General features: G+C 41.6%; 1 protein-coding gene across 1 annotated transcript in view; it reads right to left on the bottom strand.

Moving 5' to 3' along the window:
* KCNB2 (potassium voltage-gated channel subfamily B member 2) overlaps window positions 1–17518 on the bottom strand; it is a 395389-nt gene that overhangs the window by 13124 nt on the left and 364747 nt on the right. The window lies entirely within an intron of this gene.

Raw genomic sequence — 17518 nt, forward strand, 5'->3', positions numbered from 1 at the left:
TTGAAGAAACCAAGTATTTTCTAATTACCCAAGAATGATAAGATAGGTTCCTAGTCATTTTCTGTTGCTTCCACATGGTCCAAAGTCAGCCAAAAAGCTTTAACCAGCAATAGACTTTTTTAACGACAGAAATTCATATTACAAATACCCCATTTTGTGATAACAGACCAACTTTACAACTTCAGCAAAATAATCATTTCCTAGTTTAAGCTCTGTAATTTTATTAATCCTTTCTGCTTTTTTTTCATTATGTTGAGCAAATTGGTTTAAAAAATTTTTTTTTACCTTATTCTTTGAGAAGCCTGCTTTTGACTGTATATTAGCTTTCAGCTTCACCTTCACAGAAGGGTACATTTTCTTAAAAAAAGTGTTGTATTCATTTTATATCACTTTTTTTTTTTGCTGAGTATGACTTGGAGCCTCAGTTAATCCAACCAGTGAATAAAGTGATAGTTCTTTGTATAGATATGGGTGGATTCAGGTTTGTGCAATAAATGTTAAGCCACTGAGAAGAATTAATAGTGTAGGTTAACTATTAAAAAGTACATACATACAACTATACTTCAATAAAAAAGAATATGAAAAAGACACACACACACACAAACACACACACAATCACTGTTCCATGTAACCAAAAGTAAAGCATCAGAGGAAAGTCACCAAAAAACTTCATAAAAGCGTAAACTTACAAGTGTTGCATTTAATATTTATTTACAAGTATAATTTGTTCAAATACCATGCCTATATAAACAAATATCTTACATGTGTGAAGACCTAAAACAAAATAAGAAAATGAAAAGAAGCTTCCCTCTCTCTTCTCCTTCTTATTCTCCTTCAATTTTCTAGTTCTTTGAAAAGATAATTCATGAAAACCTGAGGGAGAAAAAACAGATTTTGAACACAGAGTATTTTGAACAGTGGAGTATTTACAGCTCTATCATCCTTCTTTTTCCTATTGGAAAAATGTTTCCTTGCTCTCAGGACAATTCTAATCATAAATCTTCTTTTTGTGAGGGAGGCCTTAAAGGATGGGTAGAAGTTTCCACACAGAAAAGGGGTTAATGGGCACGATAGGCTGACCTCTCAGGATAAGTGAAGCTTCAAAGCCCAGACTATGTGGTTTGCTCAGAAAGTTCCAAGTAATTTTGTTTGACTGGGGTCCTCCATAGGAGTCCCTGGTGATTTCAGGGCTGCTGCATATAAGGGTATAGGCTGTGCACTGGTCCGCTCCAGAGGGCACCAATAAAGAGATTAGAATGTGAACGATGCCTCTGTCATCTGTGCAGTAAACAACCTTCACAAGCTTGTGACAGCCCTGGTTTCCGGGACCCAAGGAGTCTGGTGTGACTGATGCAGGCGGAGGTGGGGCGCTTCTGGGAAGTTAGGCAATGGACCAGTCCTGAAGGCTGCTGGATGCATTAATGGAGAGTTTGGTGGGTTTTCCTCAACGTGTGGTCCCTGGACCAGAAGCATCAACATTATGTAGTAACTTGTGAGAAATGCAAATTCTCAGGCCTCGTTCCATATATATTGAATCAGAAGCTCTGGAGAGAGGCCCAGCTACCTGTGTTTTCACAAGCCTTCTAGGTCACTCTGATGCTCGCTAAAGCTTGAGGACACTGCTGTCAGGAGGAGAAGCCACAGACATTTTAAGCAAGGGAATGACACGTTCAGATTTGCATTTAGAAGAGCACAAACTAGGATGTGTGGGACAGAGAGGGGTAGGGGTGCAAATGAAGACCAGAAGAGAAGTTTCCATTGCAAGGACAGTAGGAAAGGGCAAGAAGGGAATAGATTATAAAAATATTCACAGTCGGCCCTCTGTATCCACAGGTCCTGCATCCCCGGATAGGGAGGGCCGGCCGTACTACACCATTTTATATAAGGGACTGGAGCATGCATGGATTTTGGTATCCGTGGGTGTCCTGGAACCAATCCCCCGTAGGTGCCGAGGGACCACTCTATAAGCTGGAATTTCAACCTTGCTTGCTGTGCAGATGGGAACTCTAGGACTCTGCCATGTTTATGACTAAGTTTATCAGGGAGACTGAGTAGCCTTGACAGACCTCCATTATTATCTTAAACAGGTAGAAACTCTGAGCAACTACTGAGCCCGCGTGCCTAGAGCCCATGCTCCGCAACAAGAGACGCCACCGCAATGAGAAGCCCTTCCACCACAATGAAGAGTAGCCCCCACTCGCCGCAACTAGAGAAAGCCCACGCACAGCAACAAAGACCCAATGCAGCCAAAAATAAAATAAATTTATAAAAAAACCATTCACTTTATTAAAAAAAAAAAGAAGCATGCTCATTTGTTGAATTATTTCTCACCCACTCCAACTTCCAATTTCTGCAAGGAAGTCTTCTACATTTACAGAATTAAAGTGCCATTAAAAACTGGCTGTGTTCCTTGGACACCTAGTCGGCCTCATCAATCACCATTAACAGGGAATTGCAAGGATTTATTTCCACCATTAGTCCCATATCTAAAGACTGTCACAGCAGCTTCAAAGAAAGAAAACAACAAAAGCTGTAATGCAATCATTATTTTTCCTTTTAATGAAACTCTGCAGCAAACCTCTTCTAGAAAGTAGTTTTGGGGTCAACATCATTAAGACGACATTATGGAATGCCAGAAAACAGAAGACTTACGAGGGTCATGCTGAAATGAAGCAGCTCTGCCAAGGGGAAGGTTAGATGGGAGCCAAATCCAGCTGTGACTGCAGAGAACTTGCGGGGTTCACCTGATACCTGCTCCTGGGGGCAGGCTGCTGTGCTGTCCCTGGGCCAGTGGGCAGCAGCAGCTCACGGATGCTTCTGTTGCAGGGATGACAGGTGTTCTTCACGGCCTGAAGCCAAGCATCACAAACAAGGGCCTTGAATGGATTTCTGTTTGGCTTGTTTTGACAGCAACCATTGGAGACCCATGATTTCAATGGGCTCAAGCACATCTGTTCTTATTAGGGATTAAGGAGGTGTTTAATTGGGCAGAGAGGTCCTGCTGTTTATAGCTGTCGGATGTGGACATTTTCTACAATCACATAGACTCATTCTGTTACCTGTATAGAGTCCTTCCTGGGTTCTATCATGAAGGCTACTTAAGAGCTTATCAATCAAAATGTGGTCCTCGAATCAGCAGCATCACCTTGGAGATTATTGGAAATGCAGAATCTCAGGCTCCATCCAAAAGGCCCACTGAATCAGAACTTATTTTCACAAGATTCCCAAGTGATTCATATGCACATTTAAGTTTGAGAAGCTCTGACCTCAGACACAAATCCATACAATTAAATTAAAAAAAAAATCAGCTTAGGAAGCTCTTCTGTAGATTTTTAACCAGTGGATCTCAGTTTTGGAAGCAGGGGTGTGTTGTTAGGCCTTGTGGGGATTTTCAGCACTGTTCAGAGATTCTAGGGTCGTGGATGTAGTTAGCTAGAAAAAAGCTTCACAGATGATGGGGAAGTGGTCTCTACTCCCGCCCAGACCTCTTCACCCAGACTTCCTTGCTCTCCCAGTCACTACTTTAAACACTTTCGCATACTTGGCAGTAGAAAGAATGCTGGGTGAAGAGTCAGATCACGTGACCTTCCTCCCGGGTCTGCATTACAAAATTAACTGCACGACCTGAGTCAAGACATGGAGCCTTAATTTCTCCAAGTATAGACTGGGGCTAATCATGACAAGTTCATTTACATTACTAGGTTGTAGTGATGACGAAATTACATAATGCACGTGAAAGTGTTTTGGAAGTTATAGCGTTCTATAGAAATGCCAATATTTTTATGATCTAAGTGCATTTAAAAAAACATGGACTGTAGAGTTTGGGGCAGAATTATTAACTAGTATATAATGTAGAGGTAGAGGAACTCTATTCTTACAATTTCTTGTTTGAAGTTAGCACATTCTTTCCTATGAAATTGCCATTTAGCCCATGTCTGTAGATGCTGCTGACTGGTAAGTTTGATAGAGATAAATATCTAGTCCTTTGAAAAAGTCAGCATACCGGGTTGATAGTGTCCCCTGAAAGTTCATGTATACCCAGAACCTCAGAATATGAGCTTATTTGGAAACAGTCTTTGCAAATGTAATTAGTTAAGATGGGGTCATATTCAACTAGGGTGGACCCTCAATCCAATAGCTGGTGTCCTTAGAAGAAATCCAGAGAGACACACACAGAGGGAAGATGGCCATGTGACAAGAGAGGCGGAGATTGAGTGGTGCAGCTATAAGGCAATGAATTCCAAGAACTGATAGCAGCCATCAAAAGCTAGGGAGAGGCAAGGAAGGATTCCTCTTTAGAGCCTTCAGACACCTTGATTTCAGACTTCTAGCCTCCAGAACTATGAGAGAATAAACTTCTGTTGTTTTTGGTCACCCAGTTTGTGGTAGTTTCTTACAGAAGCCCTAGGAAATTAATACAATTTGGTTGTATTATTCAATGAAAGGGTCCGGTCTTTAATGAGAGGCAGAGTTGAGAACACTCAAGGAGCCATAACATAGATTCCCTTCAAAAGTGAATTTAATGTTATTTGCAAAGGAGAGGGAACGTCATAGGGGTTTGGAACCCTAGTCAGCAGGAAAAACAGTTCTTAACTGGGAGAAACTAAGTTGTATTTACTGTTGGAAGTAAAGAGCTACAATTTGTTAAGTAGATAATTAACAGCTGTATTCTAAACAGCAGCCCAGTACCAGTTAGAACATGTGGGTCCAGAGCTGTAAAGGTCACTCGCCCCAGAGGGATGTAGGAAAAAGATAAATAAGGACACACTACAGGATACTGTATTAAAATGGTCAAGGTAGCAACAAGAAATTTCTCTGATGTGAGGAAATTAAAAAAACCCAATTTTAGATGGATGGTAACTAGAATTGTGCTGGTGATCATTTTTTTGGCGTATATAGGTGTTGAATTATAATGCTGTACATCTGAAACATATTAAAAAAAAGAATGATAGGGATTATGTAATCACTAGCCACATTGCTCTTAGCACTAATTTATACTTTTCTTTTATGTAATATATTATGCATGTTTTATGTGTATATATATATATATATAGTACATACATCCCTGCTCCAGTGTTATACGTCTCAAATTCTAGTAAAATATAAAACAATTGGGCCTCCCTGGTGGCGCAGTGGTTAAGAGTCCGCCTGCCGATGCAGGGGACACGGGTTCGCGCCCCGGTCCGGGAAGATCCCACATGCCGCGGAGTGGCTGGGCCCGTGAGCCATGGCCGCTGAGCCTGCGCGTCTGGAGCCTGTGCTCGGCAGCAGGAGAGGCCACAGCGGTGAGAGGCCCGTGTACCGCAAAAAAAAAAAAAAAAAAAAAAAAAAATATATATATATATATATAAAACAATTTTTTTGATGGTTTCTATAGGAGTCATGTACACTAAGACACTTTCCTTCTGTGATCATTAGCACCTGTGCTACCCAGGCTATGATAATTTAGAGAAAAAGCAGCCTTCTCAGAAAAACTCTTCAGATGCTGATTAAAATTCAGGGCATAAAAAAAGACAGGATTTGTTGTTGGTTTTTGAAGAACTCTGCTATAAAGGAGATAAGAGAAATGGACCTGTAGCTATAAATGGAGGTGGAGCAATAGCAAAAAAGCCCATAAGTAAATGTTATTAAAAAAATTTTAATTGGAATAGAGTTGGTTTACAATGTTGTGTTACTTTCCGTTGTACAGCACAGTGAATCAGTTATACATATACATATATCCACTCTCTTTTAGATTCTTTTCTCATATAGGTCATTACAGAGTACTGAGTAGAGTTCCCTGTGCAAAAAGCCCAATTTTAAACACTTCCTCTAGTGGTGGTTTATAAGTTAAAAGTGCTGGGGAACTCGCATGCTATTGTTTAGATAAACGACCAGTAAGTGTACTGTATATCCCTGTCTCTCTGTTATTCAAGCCCCTAGTAAGCAGGTCCTACCAGATCAGGGTGGCAGCTACCTATGAACAGCTCCCTAGAACAGCATTTTTCAAACTGTGCGTCCCAACTCCTTTATGGGTCAGAAATTCTGATAGTCAGAATCAGCCGTAAAAAAGGTGAAATGGTTGGGATTTCCCTCGTGGTCCAGTGGTTAAGACTCCATGCTTCCACTGCAGGGGGCAAGGGTTTGATCCCTGGTCGGGGAACTAAGATCCCGCATGCCGCATGGTGTGGCCACACACACACACACACACACACACACACACACACACACACACACAAAGTGAAATGGAATAGGTGAGGATAGAACAGAAAATATCAGGAAGCGTAAGTAATGTTTTGTAAAATGTTTGTTGATTTGTGTGTGTGTGTGTGTGTGTGTGTGTGTGTACTGGCTCATGATTCCTACCCCCAAGTAATAACAATAATAATAGTTATTATTAAATTATAATTATTATTTTACTCTGATGATCCATATAAAGGTAACATGATCCTAATATTTCCTAGGCTGAGATGTGGATAATTTCTATCAATGGGAGAGAAGGTAGGTTACCTTTCACAGTCCCCCCAAAAGGATAGACCTTTTAGTCCTTCAACATGCCTTTGACAACTTATATACCTATATATAGCTTCTGTGTTATTTTCATATTGACCCTTTCTTAGTCCTGACATTTAGATTTCTGACCTTTTATTTATTACTTTTTGCACTTCTGTTTCTATTTGGGTTTTGAATGGATTCAAGTGGTTTATTTTATGATATTTCTTAGCAAATATATTTAGCAAATCTTTGTTATAAGGTTTATAAGGTTAGAAATCTTTGTTATAAGGAAATGCCATAGATTGAATTATGCCTGGTCATTACTGCCAGTTTAGGACATTTTTAATTAACCTCTTAATTAAATAATTTGAGATTTATTAGAAGTTAACATTATTGATAGCCCATTGATTGATATCGGTTTCTAAATATCATGTGGGTTTTTCAATTGTGTGATTTGTCTCAAAGTAAAAGACCCAATTTTTTTTTTTTTTTTTTTGCTGTATGCGGGCCTCTCACTGTTGTGGCCTCTCCGATTGCGGAGCACAGGCTCCGGACGCGCAGGCTCAGCAGCCATGGCTCACGGGCCCAGCCACTCCGTGGCATGTGGGATCTTCCCGGACAGGGGCACAAACCCATGTCCCCTGCATCGGCAGGCAGACTCTCAACCACTGCGCCACCAGGGAAGCCCAAGACCCAATTTTTGATTAGGTAAATGTTTATTTATCACATGAGAGTTATATATGACTTACATAGTTAATTTTAAAATAACTGATTCTATCATTTTAAACTACAACCTTAGCTTATAGGTCACGTTTTGGACTCAAATCCCAGTTATGTCACTCAGCTATGAGGCATCTACTCTTCAGGTAATAGAGCTGATAAGGTCAGGATTAGAGCTTAAATATATTTAGCACCTAGTAGGTACTTATTTAATGGTGGCTAATATTATTACATCTGTTCCACAAATAGTTTTCACAGATGAAGATTTAGGTCTATAGTGATTCCTGGCTAGCAAGGCAAAATTCAACCACCAAGATATTTTGTCTACATATAAAAATACACTGACTATATTATGATAAATGTTCAGATAAGTTTCATATAAAGCCTAAACATTCTCATGATTGAATTTCTTACTTTTTAGGTAGAAGTTTGTCAGTTGTTGACTTACACATGGTCACCCTGTCACAGCCTTGCCTTATAAGGCCATGCCTTATTTCTTGTAGCCTGTAAAACATATACCAGATGGAAAGAGAGGTGGAAGGTCAGGTCTGAAGGCTACCACACGTCCCTTTCCTTCTAATGGCAGGAAGGAGCGTCTGTTCAGAAGTCTATGTTCTATGTGGCATACAACTATTTTGAATCAGGCCTAGTTTAAAAGCTACATCTTCTAAAACAAAATCTTTCTTCATCTCCATAGTGAAAATCACTTCTTCGGTTTTCAAAATGGGGTTTCTGGAGCCTTGGGGTTCTTTGGATACACCTTAGGTGGCCCCTCCTGAAAGAAGACCACTTAGTGGACAGGGCTAGGGGAACCCCAACTGGACAACAAATCAGGTGAAATATGTGAAGAGGTGAACATTTTTCATAGAAGTACCTTAATTCTAAGGTGGAACACATGCATACATACAGATACAAGCATTTCTATACATAAACAGCTGTATCTCTCCTTTGGAGACGATGATAAATATTGCTAGCTGTGTTTGAGGATATGGGTGACCGAAAGCCCTTTCCACACTACTTACAAATAAAAGGCTGGTTGATTTGTGGCCACAGCTGTTGTTTGCAGAGTTGATTATTGAGCACAGCTTTGTCTTTCAGGCTTCTAGGTCTCCTAATTGTCAGGCCAGGTTTGTATATGCCAAGAAACTAATATTGGACCTCTCAAAACAGGCAGAGCATGACTAAACACATTATACTAAGATAGCACATCCAACTGCAATCTAATGAGCCCTGGCTGTCATCGGCCAGCTGTACTGCATTAACTGGCCTCTAGGAGGCTGAAAGGTTTGGGCAGCAGGAGAGGCGGAATCAACAGCTTTCTCATAATATCAGAGTACTATTTTATGGTTTTGGATCATTTAGATAATATGATAAAATATACAAAATTCATTTTGTCACATTATTTACACATTGGTTTAGAATTCCTTAAAAAGCATTTTCGGAACTTCCCTGGTGGTGCAGTGGTTAAGCATGGGTTCGATCCCTGGTCCGGAAAGATCCCACAGGCCGCGGAGTAACTAAGCCCGTGAGCCACAACTACTGAGCCTGCATGCCACAACTACTGAAGCCGGCACGCCTAGAGCCCGTGCTCCGCAACAAGAGAAGCCACCGCAATGAGAAGCCTGCGCACCGCAACGAAGAGTAGCCCCTGTTTGATGCAACTAGAGAAAGCCTGCATGTAGCAACGAAGACCCAACGCAACCAAAAATAAAAAATATTTAACAAAATAAAAAGCATTTTCTAGGATTTTGTCCAGGTCTATGTAGTCAACCCAAAGAATGCCCACTGAATATGTGTGTCATTCTCATCAAATTTTTATTTACGCAAATACAAATCCAACAAATGCCATCTGTGGCCCTTAGGGTTTCTAAGTCTTATTTCCTAAGGCATTAAGCTGAAGAAAACAAATTCTAAGCTTTTTGTATAAATAAAAGATTTAACACAGTGATCATAATAAGAAAAACTCCATGGTGTCATTCCCACAGCCGCATCCCCTCATTGCATAAATAGTGTTTGCTTCTGGAAGTCTAGGCAGAAACAAAGCACAGGCAGACGATGACCTAGCACTGCCGCAAGAGGCACAACTTTTATGCTGCTTGGTCTTTTTGCTTTAAAGTTTTCATCCTAATGATATGGTTGGGAGATTGTCAGGTACCACGTATTTGGCAGATACACAAAGAACATAAAAATTCACAGTAGAAATAGGCTGAAAAGAACTAATTTGCTCTCTGCAAAATCATAACCAGGTAGGTTGAAAATGAAAATGTAATTGCTCAACTGCATAGTGGCATCCAGACCAGACTGGGAGACGTTGTGGGCAAGTTATATTTATCCTGGTTACTCTTCAGCCTGCTTCCCCTTCTCCCCTCTGCACCTTTCATGCTGGTGCCTTCCCCTCCCTTTCCTAGCAAGGCCAAGTTCTCAGCCTCTTTGGGGCTGCTCAGGGCTCTCCAACATAGCACATGCTACTGCTGCCCTGTTGTTTTCATTCTCCATGGAAACATCTGTCTACCTGTCTTTACCTCTGACTCCTGTTCTACCAACCTGAAATCACCATGAGAGTCGGATTATATCCTGACCCAAATGAATATATCAGCAGAATCTCAGGCAATGGAGATATTTTTGATTTGTGGAAACTTTTAAATTATACCACAAAACATTCACCTATTATGCCTAATTATAAGGCTGATATTACTGGAGGAATATGTTTTGGTACAAGGAAACATCATTCTTTAAAAAATTTACTGCTTAAATAAACGGTATATAATATCTTTTTTCTCGCCTAATCTCAACCCCATTGGCAGAATAAAAAGTCTTATTAAAATTAATTAATTAATTAATTTTTGGCTGCATTGGGTCTTCGTTGCTACCTGCAGGCTTTCTCTAGTTGCAGCGAGCGGGGGCTACTCTTCGTTGCTGTGCTCGGGCTTCTCATTGCGGTGGCTTCTCTTGTTGCGGAGCACGGGCTCTAGGCACACGCGGGCTTCTGTAGCTGTGGTGCATGGGCTTAGTTGCTTCACAGCATGTGGGATCTTCCCGGACCACGACTCCAACCCATGTCCCCTGCACTGGCAGGCAGATTCTTAACCACTCTGCCACCAGGGAAGTCCCCAGGATAAAAATTATGCTTGAACTAAAACCTAAATATGTGGCATATCATTGCCAGTTAAGGACATTTTAAATAGATTTGATTTATTGACTAGGTCTCAGACCTTTAACTTTGGAAATTACTCTTTATTTTCAATAAAATGGCCATATGCTCATTTGAGGACAGTATAAATAAATTCCCTCTAATTTATACTGTCTGTTTTTTGGCTTCTTTTAATTGTGAACATTATAATAAGGGTGATATTTCACATACTGACGACTTTTAGCCAGCTGATTGTAGTATACACTCCCTCTCATTCCACTGAAAGTATATTTGGGGCTAAATCCAACCCTTTGATTCTTGGTTTCTCTTAGCTGCAGACGGTGTATTTCATTTCGATTAATTCACTCTCTAAACAGTTAAATCATTCCTCAACTTTAGTACTCATCGAAAAATTCTCACAAGAAAATGTTTTCCCTCTTAACTTAATGATTTCCTGTCCTTTATGTCTAGAAACTTCCTTTATAACCAAGAGTCTTTCATATTAAACTAACCTACAAAAGCACACAGGAGTAAAGATGATTTCGAATTAACCCTTAATATTAAACAAATTAGTATAATTTCTTTGTATAGGGTTTCAGGGGGTTCACAAAATCTCATGGATGCTCTTCATGGATCTCCTGATTCAGAAATCATTTCATGAGACCAGTTTCCAACCTCCTAGGCGATATTTCCACCTACATATCCATCGGTCCCTTTAGCCTTACAGACAGTTGGAAAAGGAAACTCAGATGTCACCCTCTGTCCCACCTTCCTGCAGCAAATCCCTCTTGATTTTTCTGTTTCTGTTAGTGCTGCCTCCATTTCATTTTTCTAACCTGGAATTAAAGTACCCCCCCAGCTCTAATAGTCTATGTGTAGATCTATGTTTATGTATAACTCTTCTCCCCAAAGCTCTACATCCAAGTCCCTAAATTCTATTCATTCATCCTTTAACATCTTTTTTTCCCCATCCATCTCTTCTCCCCCGCAACCCTCTGTTAATTCAACCCTTCAACTTTTTATTCCTAAACAAGTGCATTAACCCTCTAATTGTTTCAATTACCTCCTGTCTTGCCCATTTTCTTTCTGGGGGTGAAATAGATGTGGGGGAAGAGGGAGTTCAAGGAGTGGAGGATGCTTTTGTTGCCATTATCTGTTTCACTCTTCCAGTGGCTTCCCCCTACTGTCTCAGAGATTTGTCATTTGTCTCATCTCTCCTTCTGGATTACAACTCTTCAAGGGTCAGGACAGACCTGACTGAGATCTGTTTTCTTTAGAGCTCCAAACACAATGCTTACACTTTGGTGCTTAATAAATAAAATTTAATTGGTAGCATTCATAAATTTATTTTAATATTCAGTGTTACATCTCAATAGTTGGCTATATTCTCAATGCCAGTGTGCATGTCTCTCATGAACTTGTTTTAAATTTTCTCATCCAACCCCATAGATGAAGCTATCCTGTTTGGATCACTGGATGCTTTGATCACTTTTGTATCATTCAATTGCACTTTCAGGAAGGCACATTCTCTTACTTTGACTCCACATTCCACATCAAAACTAAAACCAAACAAAAGAAACTATTGCATCCCAACAACCCAACTAAGAACGATTTCTTCTAAAGCCATCAAGACTTTTCAATTATACATGGTTATGGCTAGGAAGTTTAGAAAGTTTAATCGGAATCCTGAGTGTTTTAACTAACGAAACCAAAGCCAAAGGGTGATATTGCCATCTCCCTACAAAGTGTTCCCCTCTCCTAAATGTCATTTTCTATCATCCATTTTTTCCCCATTTCTCCTTTCTGAACTCTCTCTCCTAGAAAAAACTTAGAGAAGTCCACTTTTCAATGTACAATTCCAACCTCAACCAACTGACATGGTATGGGAGAGAATTCAAATGATCACACATTCATGACATTTTTGATGGGAGAATGTCATCTCTGGGGAATCAAAGTAACATCTGAAGCAACAAGAATATCTGATCTGATCAGACCAGGTCTGATTCCTGGGAGCTGCAGACTGGATGGAAAGCACCTGTCTAGATGCCTCAAGGCATCTTGGCTCCTGGCTTCTGAGAAGGGAATGCCTTGTGGGAGGAGCCTCTCTCTCACCTCTCCTTGGAATGCAAGTGTTCAGTTAAGGTCTTCTGACTTGAAATGAGAGTAATGAAGGGCCCCGGGGACTTTGCACCCAGACTGGTGTTTGCCTCAGAGCTGATTGATGCAAGATCCGAAGATATATCAATAGCTTGGTATTCCTATAAGGGAGAGTGGAGATCCTGTGCTTGAGTTGTTATATAAATAGTTGGAAACATCTGATTTTTTTCCTTTAAAAATATAATATCCTGTCCATATCCAATCTGTTTCAAATAATGGTGAGAATCAGTCATTCTTAAAGTAACTGATAGAAATCTGTGAAGTGAGGCTCATTCTCACCAGTAGGTGTCTCTATTCCATCATGCTCTCTCCCAAACTCACCTAGCTTTCTCCTGGAAATACAGATGTTACATAAAAAGTATCTTTGCTTTAGAAATCGTATACTTTAAAGAGAAGAAGTACCACACTTTGGTACTTAAATTAGCTTTGCTGCTAAGCTTTATCTCACTTGAATCAGTGGTGCATTTCTGAGCAAAAGAGCAATAACTAAGTTTCTAGGTACGTGGGACTGCTCAAAAGGTCAGACTCTTTCTCCTAAACATTTATTCCCTTGCCTGTAAAATGAAACCTGGGCTTGAGCATCCTCTGGAGTTATCTCAGGTGTTAATTACTGAGAGATGGGCAACATGACACTTAAGTATGTAGCCTCTGGCTCCAGACTATCTGGGTCCAACTGCTGGCTGTGCTTCTTATTACTGGATTGATCTTCCTTGAGCTACTTATTCATTTTGTGCTTCAGTTTCCTCACATATAAAAAGGGGATAATGATAACATTAGCACCACATGACAAAGTTGTTATAAAGAATAAATACCATATCTAAAGTGGGTAGAACACTGCATGTCATGTGATAGGTTGTATAAATATCTTTTACATATACAGGATATATGTATCTTTTATAGATACAGGATATGAAAAATATATAAAAATAAACATATACAGGATATGAAAAGTAAAAAATAAAAATAAATTTATATGAAAAATAAAAGCTAGTTCCCACTTTGAACTGAGTTAATAAGTAAGGTCACTGTAGGGCATGTGTCCACCTTCTTTGTGACTTGTCTCTCAAAGCCTATGGATGTTGGAGTGATGAAACTCTAAATATAGTGGAGGTTTTCCCTCAATTTAGTTGTTTGGATCACCTCATGTATTTTCATACAAGAGGAGAGCCACAAACCGTCTCCCATCCACCACAACCCACGACGATCCTTTCCATGTGAAGTTGGGTTTCATGCCTCGAGTTGTTACAAACACAACATGAAAAGTGGGGAAAGTGAGATAAACTAAGGGACCAAATCAATGGGAAAATGACCCACCATGAAGACGCACAAAAATTCTGATGAACTAGATCTATCCTGATTCTCCAGGCAAGCTTTGATGGGGACATAAATTAAGTGGAGGGAGATGTTTAAAAGTGACAACTGAGCATTTATATACATCAGCTCATATCAGTGTCTCAAACATATTTGAAAGTAGGTACAATTATCATCCTTAGTTTACAGAAGGGAAAAGGAAAGACCAAGTGGTTAAGGGCCAAGCACAGTGCTAAATAGTTGACATATGTTAATTCGTGTCGTCCTCCCTACTACACTGCCAGCTGATTCTGTTGTCCTTATTATGCAAAGTGGGAAATGGAGGCACAGAGAGATTAAGTGAATCGCCCATAGCTGGTAAGTGGCAGAAGCAGGATTTGAGTCTAGCCAGTCTGGCTCCAGAGACTGTCCTGGTAAAGAAGGCATTAGTGCAGTGGTTTGCAAACTTGAGATTGTACAGTAAGAATCACCTGCTGCAAGTCACGCCATTGAGGTGATGCTGAAAACTGGAGATGACGAAAACCCTGGCTGAGAAGCAGTGCTGGCTAATGAGAAGGGATCTGGCTCTGGTTCGATCAGTGATGTTTATCTAAAAACGAATCATTTGGTACCTCAGCTCCCTTGGCTGTTAAATGCTATTTCCAGGTGAAAGGCTTTGAATGGTGTGTGCCTGTGTATGACTGTGTGTGTGTCTGTGAGTGTGTGCTGGTGTGTGTGTACATGTGTTTGGAGGAAACAAAGCTTGTTTGGTTTGAGGCTAAAGGTCCTAATACAGATCCCGTACAATGTCCACACAAGGATAAGCACATCCCCAATCTGTACGTTCTCTCTGTTAGTGTTGCTGGGAAGGCAAGGCCGGTCTTAGAAGACCCTGAAGTGGAGCCTAAAGATGTAGGCTCTTGTCAGAGTGTCTGCTCAACAGAGACCTCGTAATGCTCTCAATGGGAAAATGAATTCTCCATGTGAATATGCATGCACTGCAGAAAACTGCTACTGATGCTATAGAGATTTTAATTCCTTTTCAAAAGAGCCTTGAGAACAGAATAAACACATTATGCTTGGATGGTGTATTCAAGAAGGCTGCTCTATAGGAAAAGACTTCAGAATGATTCTTTTCCCTTTCCTTTGCCAGTGGCTGTCAATGCACAATAAAAAGCTAGAATGGGGCGTTCACATCCGGGCCCTGAAGGTCTTTTTGTAACACACTGAACCAGTGCACTGAGGCAAAATCAAATTTCTACAGTCAGAAAACATTTTTAACTTTCTCTTATGCCCCTGCCCTGTGCTGTTTTTTTTTTTTCTTTTTCAAAAAAGTGTTTGCATAGTAAAGAGTGATCCATATCTAGCGACTTCTCTCAATCTGCCGTAATCTTGCTTGTCTCCGTCCTTCTCCTGAAACTGCTGTCTCAGGGGTCAGTGATCCTACTTGTCTCAGAATTCCATGTCACTTTACAGCCCTTACCTTTCTTGACCCACTGGTAGGATTTTAGTCTACGGACCCTCTTCCTCTGGGTACCTCTTCCCTTGGCTTCCATGATGTTCTGGTGCCCTCTGCATTTTCCTTTTACCCACCTGGCTACTTCCCAATCTCCACTGTGTATGTCCTTTACATATCCTTTCAATGCTGATGGTCTTTCATACACTCTTCTTTCCCTTCATCATTTCTTCCAGTGGTTCCCAATACCATCTATACACTGGTGGTGCTCAAATCTACATCTCCAGGGTAGATGATCCTGCTACACTACCACCACCAGTAAGGATTTATTGAGGCTAAGTGCTACCGCCCACCACTAAAGATTTATTGAGGCTAAGCATCATCTCATTTCTTTCTCTGTCCTTTGAAGTAGGTAATATCACGATCCCAGTTTGTGATGAAGAAATAGGTTTAGTGATGCAATGTCCAAGCTTACACAGCTCATAAGTGACTTGAACCAAGGTCTCCTCTGACTCAAAAGCCCAGGTTGCTGTGAAATATGCCAACATGGGAACGACGATCAATCAGAGCAGCCACAAAGACTATGGAAATTTCTGTGCTTAGTTCCAGATCTGTTGACCCAACGAACCACTGAGTACTTCCCCCGGCTTGTCCCATGGGTACTTTTTTACCAACATACCTCAGACCGAATTCACCATCTCTCCTCTGTCGCCTAAATATTCCTCTTCTGCGCTCTCTGCGCAGTGAAAGGCCCCACTGTCCCACAGTGATACCAGCATCCTGGACACCTCCTCTCTCCTTCCCTCTTCACCGATCAGTCCCGTAGCCTGACAAATCAACCTCTGAAATATTTCTCACACCTATTCGTCACTCTCCATCCCTTCCGCTGCTTCCCGAGTGCAGGCCACCATCATCTGGCCCAGATGAACGCCTCAGCCTTGGAACCGTCTTTTCTCCCCATGCCCTGCTCCTCCTGAGTGTGTTGGCCACCCTGGAACCAATCAGCTTTCCAAAATGCAAAGCCCATCTCCCATCACCCTCACCATGAAGCTCAATTCCTGATGTGGATCACAAGTCACTGGGTGATCTTGTTCCCGGTTAACTCAACAGGCTCTCCGTCACCTCCTGCCCCTTTTGTCTCCTCGCCCACTTGCCTCCCCATCCCGTGCTCGAGAACCCCCTCACTGCCTCTCACATGCCATGTTCTGTCTTGTTTATGAGTCTAAGCGCATGCTGGGCCCTTTGCCTGGTATGTTCTTCTACTACTTCTCTACTGATTAACTCTTCTTTTTAATATAAATTTATTTTTATTTTAGGCTGTGTTGGGTCTTCGTTGTGGTGCGTGGTCTTCTCTTGTTGCCGAGCACGGGCTCTAGGCACGTGGGCTTCAGTAGCTGTGGCACTCGGGGTCAGTAGTTGTGGCTCGCGGGCTCTAGAGCGCAGGCTCAGTAGTTGTGGCGCACGGGCTTAGTTGCTCCGCGGCATGTGGGATCTTCCCGGCCCAGGGCTCGAACCCGTGTCCCCTGCGTCGGCAGGCGGATTCTCAACCACTGCGCCACCAGGGAAGCCCTCTACCGATTAACTCTTGGCCTCAGTTGGTTCCCAGCTTAGCTCACGTGTCCTCTGGGACCACGTGTCCCTTGGGACCAGGTTGCTGCTCCCTGTGCCTTTCCTATCAGGATGCTTACTGCACTGAGTTGCATGTGCTCATTTGCTGTTTTGCTCATCTGTCCCTAAACTTTGCAAGGGCAGTGGCCACATTCATGCCCATCTTTCTAATCCTTCTATCCCCACTTCCTGATATACGGCCCACGCTAAATAAATACTGGTTGACTGTTTGACTTCACCTGGAGTTTCAACCTTCCTGAAACTGTCTGAGAAATGGCCAGGAAGAAACGTAGCAAACTGGTGCTCTGCTGATATTGTCACGTGTGGCAAGGCCAAGTGCGGATCAGCCCCTGGCTCAAGGATATTTTTGCTGCGTGGGTCCCCTGAGTCAGAGAGTTTTTACGAGCCAGGCCCTACTCTCTCTATAGGAGGGGAATCATCCTCTGGAGGGTATGCCTTGCAAAGGTTGTTGATCTCCTAAGAAAGCAGAGGGATGTCTGGAAACTGTGATTCAGCCCCTCCACTTCTAATGTTCTGCGGCTTCTGCCTTTGCGTAAACCTCATCCTCCATGACCCCCCCCTGATATTCCTGCCTCCCTACTCCCCCTTTCCCATCCTGCCACCTCAGGAAGGCTCCTGAAACACTATCTGAATTGTTTTGACATTTTTGTTGGCTTCTCATT

The sequence above is a fragment of the Monodon monoceros genome, unplaced genomic scaffold (assembly GCF_005190385.1).
Source record: "Monodon monoceros isolate NGI ecotype Baffin Bay Population unplaced genomic scaffold, NGI_Narwhal_1 Super_Scaffold_14, whole genome shotgun sequence".
In the NCBI taxonomy this organism is placed as follows: Eukaryota; Metazoa; Chordata; class Mammalia; order Artiodactyla; family Monodontidae; genus Monodon; species Monodon monoceros.